The following is a 13,995-nucleotide window of genomic DNA, read 5'->3' as shown; positions in this document are numbered from 1 at the left end:
CTCGGATTGTTGCACACTAATGGGATCAAGTGAGTTGCACTCTTTTAGAAGCTCTGATGCGGGTTCATGGAGTATCCACACATGAAAAATGGCATGCTATTGTCCATCATGTGTAGAGGAAAATTGGGATGAGTGTGAGTCGATTGAATGGGTGGACAAATGGGATATATGGGTTTTGGACCCAATTGACACCTATTGTCCCCGACAAGCACTAGAAATGGTAGAGATGGATTCATCCATTGACTTTGACTGCTTGTCTGATCTAGTGCAACCTGATTATATATATCTTTGTAATTCCAATATGTAACTTTATAACTTTTATCTAAGTATTTTCTAAATTAATGATGATATTTTGTACATGTATCACTACAGGCCATGTTTTTGTTGTTATTGCACCTAAAGCCAATGAAGAAGGGATATATTATTATTTGTGTCGTTATGTTCAAGCCAACAAAAAAATTGGATTAGTCAGTTATAGATGGTGAAGGTTTAGAGTACCATATCAATGTGATGGTTGTAATCGACACATGGCTTAGATGATATTCTATGAAAAACCCTAACTTGTGGTTATTCGAGGATTGGCAAATAGAGAGGAAGATTCTATATTATTCAAACCTTGTTGTCACATAAAATGTCCACTTGATAAAATATAGTGGAAAACCATATAATAAGACTCTTTGGAAAGTTTTCGAGTCAGACCACGCGGTAATACTTGAGACATTAAAATGTAGAACAGATCTAGTTGGTTCATTAGATTGAATGGGGGGGGGGGCAAGAGAGAGAGAGAGAGAGAGAGAGAGAGAGAGAGAGAGAGAGAGAGAGAGAGAGAGAGAGAGAGTAGAGGATGTATCCAAGAAATACTACTCTTGACGAGATGTCCAAGAGACACAACCCTCCAATGGGTAATAAACAGTTATTCTGAGAATCTGAAGCAAGTGCATCCAATAAAGAAAAGGAACAACATTGAAGGATATATATGCATATATGAACATTAACCAATAAAAAATATAAAGGAATACCAATATTGAGTGTTTATACAACAAATATTTTTCCAAACCAAAGGAAATAAGTCATTCATAATAGTCGGACAATTAATAACTAGATATATATATGAATCAAATTATTCTTACATATGTATACAGTATTATTGACCAAATCAGAATTAGCAAAATGATATTGCACATAATCTCCATTACAATAGCATAGAAGCTTTGTGATTTTAATAGTTATATTCTTTAGTCCCAAAAATGGACATTACAAATATTGCTCACTAATCCTTTACAATAGAAAATGTTTACAAAAAATGGCATGTAGTTGTATGAGGAAATTATATTGTAGAATTCCACACCGAAGAAGCTAGCTAGCCGCTCAAAAAATAGTAATTGAATGCAAGTGAGATAATAAAGATGCCTTAATAAACTAGTATCCCCTTTACTAAAGCAACATCTTGGTCATCTACTTGACTGGGACATGTTTGGGAACTAAAAATCTCCATTTAAACTTAAGTCTCCATTTAAAGGTGGAAATGAGCTTTTTGTTGTTCTGTTAAGATCATTAATTTATTTCGATGAGAACTTTGAGGGATCATGCCTAGCTTGATTATCCTAGCTTCCCAAGTCTTTTAAATGCAAGGCCATTGATGAATAGGCATTTCTAATTGAAACATCTATGGTGTTTGAATGAAGTGCATGACCAAATTCTTTGCCTACTAATGAGCCAATTTGAGGCTTCACTTCACATTGCTCCATGGATAATTCTATAGCACTTGTTACTTCTCTATCTAAAAATTTTGTGTTTGTGTACATGTGCACTCTTTCCCAATAGTTGTAAGTTTTGTCTCTTCATCCTAAGTAATTGGCATACGCTAGATGGCATCAAGAAAGAAATTTTCTTCTGAAATGTCCTTTTCTCTCAAATTAATCTCTATTAAGTAGGTCTTTTATATCTTCCTTTGTATATTTAATAGATGTAGTTGCAATTCCTCTATATATTAAGCTTTCCTCTATAGGAATGAGATGGCATGGGGAGTCAGGCCAACTATCAGTCACTGTATTAAAAAAGTAGTTCTTAGCCATGCCACTAATGGGAATCATTTCAATCTTATTTTCAGAATCGATACCTCATTTGTCTTGAAAGAATAATATATATTGTTTTCAATGTCTTTGAAATATCTGTAGCTAGTAGCCAATTTTTTATTCGTTGCCTTTGAATATTCATGGGAAACTAAGGTATTTGGTTACCTAATAGGTCCTAGGAATCTTAACTAGGGTCCTAGAATATTCTTAGAGGGACCTGTTTGACCTAAATATGTAAAGAGCAAAAATTGGTCAAAAGTTACAATGTTGCTTGAGAAACTTTTGTAATTTTTTCAAAAAAGTTGCAAATGGAAGTTTAGGAAGTTGTAACTATCCACGCTCGGGTATATGAGCATGGGAAACATATTTTCGAAGGTTAGAAGGTTTCCAATCAGATTTGCATTTTTAAGCAACTTTTAAAACTTTTGCAAAGTTCACTAAATTTCACTTATAGGACTTGGAAAAGGTTCCAAACTATTAATAAAACTAAAAACACCTAATCCTATGCTATCTTGACCAAAAATTCAAAAGACCCAATTTTTCCTAATTAGCAACTTTTTCTCATATCTTGCACAAAGTGGCCTAGGCATACATATAGTGCTCATATCTCTCTCATCGTTCGTCATGGGATCAAATTGTCTATTCTTTTATCTCTAGATGGCCAGGTAAACCCTAGTGCCAAGCTCCTCTCATCCTATTGAGCACTTGAACATTCTCAGACACATTGAACCAAATCAACCCTAAGAGTTACTAGTTGCCATAGGGTAGCAATCTTTGATGCAGCATATCTTAGAACTTGTGCAAGGTATGGATGTGATTCTAGGTGCTACAGGACCATGTTGTAGAGACCTACAATAACCTCTCTCACTTTTTGAAGATCTAATTCCATTTAGATTTTGCAGCCCCATCTCGGGTAATGTTGAAACTTGTAGTGTTGGCCAGTACAAATTTTCCAACTCTCGAATCTCTATCACCGTTCATTGTGGGGTTGAACTATCTATTTTGTTAGCTCTAGGTGGTTGGGTAAACCCTACTCCTCTTGTCCTATTGAGTGCTCAAACATTCTCGGACATGCCAAACTGAATTGACCCTAAGAATCACTAAATGCCATAGGGAAAGGATCTTTGATGGGGCATATCTTAGAGCTCATGCGAGGTATGGATGCAATTTTGGGTGCTATAAGACCATGTTATGGAGACCTACAATAACCTCTCTCACTTTTGGGAGATATAATTTAGTTTAAATTTTGCGGCCTAATCTCAAGTGATGTTGTAACTTGTAGTGTTGGCCAGTACAAAGTTGCCAACTATCGAATCTATCTCACTATTCATCGTGGGATCGAATTATCTATTTTTTTAGCTCTAGGCGGTTGGGTAAACCCTAGCCCCAAGCTCCTCCCATCCTGTTGAGTACTCATACATTCTCAGACATGTCGAACTAAATCATCCCTAAGAATCACTAAATGCCATAGGGCAGCGATCTTTCACAAGGCATATCTTGAAGCTTGTACGAGGTACGGATGCAATTCTAGGTGCTACAAGACCATATTGTAGAGACCTACAATAACCTCTCTCTTTTTTGAGATCCAATTCCATTTAGATTTTGCGGCCCCATCTCAAGTGATGTTGAAACTTGTAGTGTTAGCCAGTACAAAGTTGCCAAGGATCGAATCTCTCACCATTCATCATGGGATCAAACTGTCTATTTTGTTAGCTCTAAGTGGCCAAGTAAACCCTAGTCCCAAGCTCCTCCCATCCCATTGAGCACTCAAACATTCTCGTGCACATTGAACCGAATCGTCCCTATGAGTCACTAAATGCCAAAGGGAAGTGATTTTTGACATGGCATATCTCGAAGCTTGTTTGAGGTATGGATACAATTCTAGGTACTACAAGACGATGTTGTGGAGACCTACAATAACCTCTCTCATTTTTTGGACATCCAATTCCATTTAAATTTTTTGGCCCCATCTCAGGTGACGCTGAAACTTGTAGTGTTGGCCAGTACAAAGTTGCCAACTATCAAATCTATGTTACTGTTCATTGTGAGATCAAACTATCTATTTTGTTAGCTCTGAGTGACCAAGTAAACCCTATCTCCAAGCTCCTCCCATCCCATTGAGAACTTGAACATTCTCAGGAATGCCAAACTAAATCATCCCTAAGAGTCACTAAATGCCATAGGGCAGTGATCTTTGACAGGACTTATCTCAAAGCTTGTGTGAGGTATGGATGTGATTCTAGGTGCTATAGGACCAAGTCATAGAGCCCTACAATAGCCTCTCATTTTTTGGAGATCTTATTCCATTTAGATTTTGTGGCCCCATCTCAGGTGATGTTGAAACTTGTAGTTTTGGTCAGTACAAAGTTGTCAACTACCAAATCTCTCTCACCATTCATCGTGGGATCAAACTATCTATTCTGTTAGCTCCAAGTGGTTGGGTAAATCCTAGCCCCAAGCTCCTCCTATCTCATTGAGCTATTGAACATTCTTGGGCATGCCAAACCAAATTGACCCTAAGAATCACTAAATGCCATAGGGCAATGATCTTTGATGGGGCATATCTCGGAACTTGTGTGAGGTATGGATGTGATTCTAGGTGCTACAAGACCATTTTTTGGAGACCTACAATAACATCTCTCTCTTTTTGGAGATCTAATGCTATTTAGATTTTGTAGGCCCATCTTGAGTGATGCTGAAACTTGTAGTGTTGCCCAATACAAATTTGGCAACTGCCAAATCTCTCTCACCATTCGTTGTGGGATCTAACTATCTATTCTATTAGCTCTAGGTATCTAGGTAAATCCTAGCCCCAAGCTCCTCCCATCCCATTGAGCACTCAAACATTCTTGGGCATGCCAAACCGAATTGTCCCTAAGAGTTACTAAATGCCATAGGAAATCTCTGATGGGGCATATCTCAGAGCTCATGTGAGGTATGGATGTGATCTAGGTGCTCTAAGGCCATGTTTTGGAGACCTACAATAACCTCTCTCACTTTTTGGAGATCCAATTTTGTTTATATTTTGTGGCCCCATCTCAAGGGATGCTAAAACTTGTAGTGTTGGCCAGTACAAAGTTGCCAACTACTGAATCTCTCTCACTATTCATCGTGGGATCGAACTTTCTATTCTTTTAGCTCCAGGTGGTCAGGTAAACTCTATCCCCAAGATCCCCCTATCTTGTTGAGCACTCGAACATTCTTGGGCACACTAAACCGAATCATCCCTAAGAGCCACTAAGTGCCATAGAGTAGTGATCTTTGATGGGGCATATCTCGAAGCTCATGCAAGGTATGGATGTGATTTTGGGTGCTACAGGACTTTTTTGTGGAGGTCTACAATAACCTATCTCTCTTTTTAGATATTTGATTATGTTTATATTTTGCGTCCCCATCTCGAGTGATGCTGACAATTATAGTGTTGGCTAGTACAAAGTTGCTAACTATCGAATCTCTCTCATCATTCATCGTGGGATCAAACTATCTGCTCCATTAGCTCCATGTGGCTAGGTAAACCCTATCCCAAAGATCCTCTCATCCCTTTGAGTTCTCGAATGTTCTCAGGCATGTCGAACTGAATTGTCCCTAAGAGTCACTAAATGTCATATGGTAGCAAGCTTTGATGGGGCATATCTCAGAGTTTGTGTTAGGTATAAATGTGATTCTAGGTCCTATAGGACCGTGTTTTCAAGACCTACAATTACCTCTCTCTCTTTTTAGAGATTTCATTCCATTTTGATTTTGCAACCCCATCTCAGGTGATGCTGAAACTTGTGGTACAGGGCACCTAGGTGGAAACTGGATATGTCATCTCATCCAATGATGGAGACACGTGATAGAAGGTATAAGGGTGATCATACACCTCATTTTGAACATTTTATTTTTTATGGTAATAAGGTAATCCTTGTTTGTAAGGTCAAGGAACTTGAGGTCACCTATAAACCCAAGTTGTCTTAGTCCTAAGGATTTTTGTTTTTTTGTTTTTTTTGTTAATAAGTTGACTCAATAAGTGTTTTGAGAGTCATTACACCTTACATAGGTCCTATTTGTTACCAAAAAACTACTTGGTTAAATTCTAGGAAGAGTTAGTACAAAAATTGCATTTTGCAATTAAAGTTGCTAACAACTTTTTGGCAATTTTAGCAATTTTTTGAAAAACGTTGAAATTAACCTTGTAACCAATCAAACCAACTAGTAATTGGTTGGAATGGATGTCAAAAGATGAAAATACCCTCTACAAATTTAGAGGAGGCATAAGGTTTTTTTGATTATTAAGTTCTTTTCATATGACAAAGAATCATTGCTGATGTTAAACTTGTATATAGGATCATTGAGTTATTGTCAAATATCATTACTTCTTATTTAGAACAGCAAACCCATATTTTGTTAGAATGAAACACCACTTTAGCTACATGTTATCACTGAATGGAGTTAGTGGAAGATGTTAAGGATCTTCTTGGTTGTCTTAATAGTCATTTCATGGGTTTCAAACATAATCACTTCCCTTTGTGAAGAGTTGGTCGAAAATCAGCAAATTACATGTTGTTGCAAAGAAAATATAGTCATAGGATGTTGAAAGATTGTTTTCACTCATAGGATGTTGAAGAATCTCTTAGAATGATGGAATAGATGATAGACTGAAGTTTTTGATATAGTTATTAGGTGTTCTTTGAAGTGTCTAAGGTGTTAGTTTGAAGCAAGAAGTTGATTATGATCTATTTCTCAAATTCGCTCATTTTTCCCTTATTGCTTCCCAAGTCTTGAATAGGGAAAGTGATCAAGTAGTTTTGTGAAGTTAGGTAGAAATTTTTTCAATGTTGTAACCAAGTTGGAAAGAGTCTTTGAAGACACTTAGGAAGGTGGGAAAGGTAGTTTGCCTTAAAAGTGTTCTTGTTGGGAATCCACTAGCTTTTGGTGTGAGCACTCTGCATTATTTTGGATGCAAATTACATTAAAATAAAATATATGAAATGTACTTAAAATGTAAACAATAAAAAAAAGATATATATTATGATAACCAATAATGTCATACATGAATGAACATATAATATATTATGATAACCAACAATGTCATACATGAACGAACATATAATATATTATGATAACAAATAATGTCATACATGAACAAACATATAATATATTATGATAACCAATAATGTCACACATGAACAACCATATCATATATTAACCAATAATGTCATAAGTCTAATAATTTCATGCATCAAATATATTTCATACATCAAATATAAAATGTCATATATACATCAAATGTATATCGAATATGTCCACTAACATAAAATCTAAGATATATGTTCACTAATTCCTATACATGTGTGTCTATCCCTATATCTTCTCCTTCCCATGAGGGGAAGGAAATAAATCCCTAGAGATCTTTGTTCATTGTGTGGAGGGAGCTGATGGGGATGATGGGGTCTTCCTCACATGCTCGCTCATCCTCTTGTTTAGGCTCTTCTCTAACTGGCGCTAATACAAAAAAAGTAGATATGAATCAATAATTATTATACATTGAAATAAAATATGTGTACACATAAAATTAATTTTTTTTTACCACCATCAAATAGTCACTCTATACATCCATCTCAAAGGCTCGTGGATGGTCGAGTGTAATAAGGCTCTACAACAATTCAATCAATATAATCACTTATAAATAACATTTGAAATTTCAATACTAACTATTATAAACAATAACTAAAACTAAGAAAATTATTTCATACCTTGGTCAATGGCTCTGACCTAGCCATTGCGGCAACAACTCCATGATCAATGGATTGGCGAAGATGAGGAGGAGTCTCAAACGTCAACAACTGTGTCATATAATACAATTTACATGAAACATGAAACATGAAATAAATATAATAAAATGAATTAAATTAACATGAAACAAATCTACTTCTACAAAGCCTGTATCATGCCTACGCTCAAAGTCCCTTGTGAATGTTGATGGTCTAGTAGAGAATTGATACACATGGATAATTTGTTTTTGTCAATCCTTCATATGATTACTTAATAAATATACGTATTAATTTAAATGATTAAATTGATATATACCTCTTGACTCATTGATGGGACGTAAAATGGGGCCGGAGAATTTGTAGTGGGGTCATCAACACTCTTAGCCTGAATTTTGAACAATGTCAAGACATGCTAATTAATTAATCATTCACTATACATATGAAATGTGATCAAATTAGTTTATTATAATTATAGTTTACCTGTTTGTCAATGTCAAATGTGTCACTCAGGAACTCATCAATGACTAGCCCATCATCCATATTGTCTCTAACATGACTACCAAATATGCATAAGAATCCACATGATGTGCACATATGACTGCGATGTACAGAAGGCTCTTCCTCAATAGTCCCTAGAATATTGGTCTCTACATGTTCCTTCATAACTAAAGGAATAATCACATGCTCAGCCTATGGCTTGACAACAAGCCCCCTAACTACATTAGGGTCAACATGCCCTTGGCCTCTCAAATGATGACCCCCCACCTCTACCCTAAGATTCTAATATATCAAAATAATTGAGGATCTCCCCAAAGACAATTTCACAATACAATTTTTTTAAGAAATACATTGGAACCTCATGATTATTGCAAGGAGGGGCATCAAAGACCATCCACCATCTATCCAAAAATTTATTTCTAATATCATCATGTATGCACCAATGGATGGGGAACCTTTTAGTTGTATGTTTAACAGTGTTTTGTTCTCCAAGATTTTTAAACAATGCAAAAATGCTACCTTTTGCTATTTCCTTTTTTCTTATATCTTTATAGGATTTTTTTTTGCATAATATCTTATTTGCTCATCTCTCTTGACATGCCAAATATCCAACTGACCACTAACAGAAGCTACATAGGTCATAATGAACTCAAGGGAGGATGCCAATTGTGCTCTCATAGGATTGGTTTTTCCACAAGCTTTCAACCTACCAATGAGTGCTTCTAATTTATTTTTCCCTCTTTCTATTTCATTCATTATGTTGTCTTGGGTGCTAGGAGGAGGTATTTCAATCGGTGGAGGTTGTTAAATTTCTTGCTCTTCTTGTGGACAGTTTTGATTTTCATCTTTTGGAGGGTTTTGATTTGGATTTTATGGAGGGTTCTCATTTTGATTTTGTTGATCAGGCTAGGGATTTGGTAGTTCATTATTCACATTTCCTAATAAGAAACCAATTGCATTCTAAATAAATAAACAAATTTGCAGAAAAACTGAAAAAACCTACAAAATAATGTAAAAACTTGCAAAAACATATAAAATAATGCAAAAAGAAGAGTAGAAAACATACTATGTGATCTTGATCTTGATCTTCGATGACGATGAGGCATTTTGAGGAAGCGGGTGAGCAAATTCTTCAAGTTTTACAACTCGCATGTGTGTTGTTGAGGAGAAAGAATGCAACAACAAAAACAAACGAAATGGGCCTCAGGTTTGTTGTCCATATATTTAAACTTGGGATTTTAAAAAGTATTCATGCGCTTTGGCTTGGGCCAAGCCAAAGCACATGCGCACTTTTAGAATTTAAAAAAATTGTTTTGTGTGTCATGTTTTTGGCACCACAACTTGGTGCACTTACCCTAATATATGAATAAATCGATTGATGATGATAATATATGACTAAATATATTATTAGAAACATATATAACTAAATTTCCTCTTCAATTACTAAAATTAGAATAGAAGAGACTATGATACTCCAAGTGAACTCTTTTGGAAGCTTGCATACTTGTTAAAATTGCTAGAAGTGGAGTGAATATTGTTAAAAGTAACCACTCCACTCTTCGGTCTAAAGAAATACACAACTGTATTGTACATTAAATGACACATTCTCTTAAACTAACCAAACTTCTTTTTGTGCAATCAATAGTCACCATAGTAATAAAATTGAGTTAAATGGCACCACCCTCATATGTATGGTTCATATAGATAGTTAATTTTTTAATATGATTTTCTAATTTTAAAGATTAAAAGTGTTGATATTAATTAAAAATATGTTGGTAAAAATAACTTTTCATTTTTTGTAAATATTTTTTAATAGTTTTTTATATTGATTTTTAAATAAGAAATTTTTAGTATTAGTATTAGTACATTAATTTTATAATATATATTTGTATAAAAATTTAATTATGTATTTAATTTTTTCAAATAATTATTTTTTTATTTTTAAAATAAATCTATTTTAATATAGGGTTGGGGATGGGGTTGTTTGGTTCAATATTAAAAATGTTCAACGTTTTGAGTAGGATTCAAGTTCTATTTGGTTTAGGGAAAAATTTTACTTAGTTCTTCTTTTTAGTTTGGTTTATATGGTTAGGTTGAAATAGATTTTTTTATTTAACATTAAGATTATATTTCAATTAAATTTTGGGTTATGGTTCATTTTGATTTTGTGTTAGGGTTAGGATTATATATAGAATCAAAATTAGATTTTAGACTAAAAAATTTAACTTGATTGAATGTATGGGTTGGGGCTCAATATGGCTTTGTATTCAGTTGGGGTTAGCGCTATCTTTCATTTTGGTTTTGTATTATCATTCAATTTGCTTTAGTAGAAAACTTATTGTTCAATTATGTTTAGTAATATGATTTAAATTTATTTTAAGGTCACAATAAATTTAGTTTATGATTATAATTTGATTTCATTTAGTGTATGTTCGAGTTTATTTAGTTTAGAGCTAGGGTCCAAATTGGTTTAGTGTTAAGGCTAGGGTTCAATTTAATTTAGTGTTAGGTTTAGGGTTCATTCTTGTTTAGTGTTTTATTAGGTTTAAGTTTATCATTAGTCAATTTGGGTGGGCATTTAGTCACTACTAGGGTTCACTTTCTGCCAAGGTTTTCTAAATGTTATAATTTCAATGATGGTTTTACTTTGTATGAAAATTATGTAATGGGTGTACATTTAATTTTTTATTTACTAATATTTTTACTTCTATTTGGTATAAGACTACAATTCAATTAATATAGTATTATATTTGATTTAGGCTTTCATTTACCATTTAGTTAGGTGTGAAGCTCAAATTAGATGCAGGGGTAAATATGATTTATCGTTGACATTTAGCTTTAAATATAATTTAGATTTCTTTTAGTTAATTAAGTAGTCATAGGGTTATTGCATAATTTTCATCAAGAATTACATTTAAGATCTGATTGGTTTTACATTATGAGTAATTTTTAAAATAACCAGAGGGTTTTTTTTTCAGGGTTACCCATTAATAGGGTTTGATCTTGTTTTCCATAACGATTCAAATCTATGTAAGTTCTCAATAGTAATTGATCTAGTTTAACATTAGGGTTACAAATATGTTGACTAATAAGTCCATTCTTTTAGTTTCATTGGATTAAGCATGATTTAAAATGAACAAGGCTCTCTCTCTCTCTCTCTCTCTCTCTCTCTCTCTCTCTCTCTCTCTCTCTCTCTCTCTCTCTCTCTCACACACACACACACACACACACACATGCATGCACACACACACACACACATGCATGCACACACACACACACACACACAAACTTTACAAGTGCCTTACTCTTGCCATATTTTCTCCCTATTTACCTACTTTATCTACCTCATGTCTCTCACCTTGTTCCCATTATATCTTGTCTACCCTCTATAATAACTCACTCCCTCTCTTTATCTTTCTCTCAATTTTTCTCTTCTTCCCTCATTTCACCATATATTCCCCATCTCTATCTCTGATACATACACATATATGTATATGCCTAATTAATCTCTTTTAAACTCTCTCTCTCTCTCTCTCTCTCTCTCTCTCTCTCTCTCTCTCTCTCTCTCTCTCTCTCTCTCTCTCTCTCTCTCTCTCTCTCTCATAACTTTATTTCTAAATCTATACCCTCCCAAATATCACCATCTATTCACCATTTATTCCTCCTAATTACCATCTAATGTTTATCACCCTATCTCTCTCACACATCAACATATTTAACTATTTTAATCCCTATTTATCCTCCTCATAAATCTATCCCCTAGTAACCATATTGTCCCCCTAATTAACATACACCTCCAACATGTACCTCTCTCTCTCTCTCTCTCTCTCTCTCTCTCTCTCTAACTAACTACTTTATTTTTAAATCTCTACCCTGTTAGAAATAGATAATCTTTTTCCCACAATTAAATTTTTTAAATTACCTTATAACTTGCATATGAAGTAAACTAACAATGTTGAATAGTAAATATAACCATATACATAGAGAACTAATAACATCATTATTTATTAACTAGGAAAACCTTGGCCAAGGGAAAACCCTGGTAGGGATGATACCCACAAGATTATTCACTAAATAAAAGGATTCAGTTAAGGATATCGACTCTGTTAGTAGTCTATGAAGTGCATATAGTGTCTTGAGTCCTTGTTAAAGGACTAGGCCTTGTTAGAAGCCTCGGCCCTATTAAGAGTTTCTTCATGTAATGCCCCACTCAGGAACCCAAAAGAAATAAACCTAATATGTTACAAACTTTACTGAACTTTTTTTTAAAGTTTAAACAACATCAAAGTAACAATAATACGGAAGCAATATATACATACACATCAAATACACATAAGCAATTACAAATACAGTTTCAATTCCTCAAGGGTTCCTTCATGTTGAGTCACATTTAAGAAAGTTTTACTTATAAGTTTAAGTCTCAATTACAATGTCCATAGTCATAAAATGAATAAACACATACATAATCATATAAGAAAATTCATAAGTACAACTAATAATATGAAAGCACATCTAATGAATAGCATCCATTGCACATGTCACAGGATATGTGAAAATAGATACAAACACATCAATATACAATACAATATCTTATAGGATCTCAAAATACATGATACATAGATACCTCAAATGAATAGAAGTCTCCAAGATAAAAATAGGAATGATAATGGTACAACTATATCAATGAGCATTCAACATCTATCAATCTGAGGGGGGGCCAAATGGTAAGAAGACACTACCTCTCGACCACGTGGTCACCCAATCAGGCTCTCACTCCCATCATATAGGAGAGATAATGTATGATCCACACACAGATAATCAAATCATAGACAAGGAATCTTGATAGCCAAAACTACCTCAAAGGTAACACAAACTACTGATAAAGAAAAGATAATCAAAATCAAAAGAACACACATGCCAATACTAGCTCCTCATACCAAATCAACATACAAATAGCAAGTATAAATCAAATACCAAAACCAAAAAGACACAACCACCTCCAAATCAATGTCAAGTATCACAAGCATAATAACCAACAGATAACAATTGTTGTCAATAAAAGTAAACCACCAATCACTAACTCCAGCAATAGAAACACTTCCAATGAATAACTTATCATTCATTAATAAAAGTTAACTGTCACCAATAAATGGCATTCAATCAATGAGTAACAACTCACAATAAATACATCATCAAAACTAATATCCAACAAGTACACTACTAGAGGCAAATACATTTTAAAAACTATGAAGGAGACTCAAGCTACATATTATGGAGTGTCATCACATGAGCCAACTCTATGATGGAGACACAACCAAAGACCAGAATGAACACACACGAAAAGGGAAAATATTATTATCAATGAAAAATGTCCTATGGGCTTACAACAATATGATTCTGGAGAAAGAAATCCTCCATGCAGTACCTTCTCTCTAACTCCACTAAGTGTTACTTTTACAATGCCAGAAATGTTTTTAAATAAGCCCCAAATGGTTTAGGGTTAGGAATACATTCTAGAATATGCTAGTTGACATCCACCACCAAAATGAAAGGTTCTAGAAATCACATTAGAAGTCGGTGTAAAATTAGAAGAATACAGAAACGGTAGTCAAACTTCCAGGAGGCATAACTTTTGAACCGTAGCTCCGATTAACAAACCATTTACATTT

Source organism: Cupressus sempervirens, chromosome 7, assembly GCF_028749045.1.
Source record: "Cupressus sempervirens isolate cs-2001-9-10 chromosome 7, ASM2874904v1, whole genome shotgun sequence".
Taxonomy (NCBI): domain Eukaryota; kingdom Viridiplantae; phylum Streptophyta; class Pinopsida; order Cupressales; family Cupressaceae; genus Cupressus; species Cupressus sempervirens.
Note: the sequence above shows the minus strand (reverse complement) of the source record.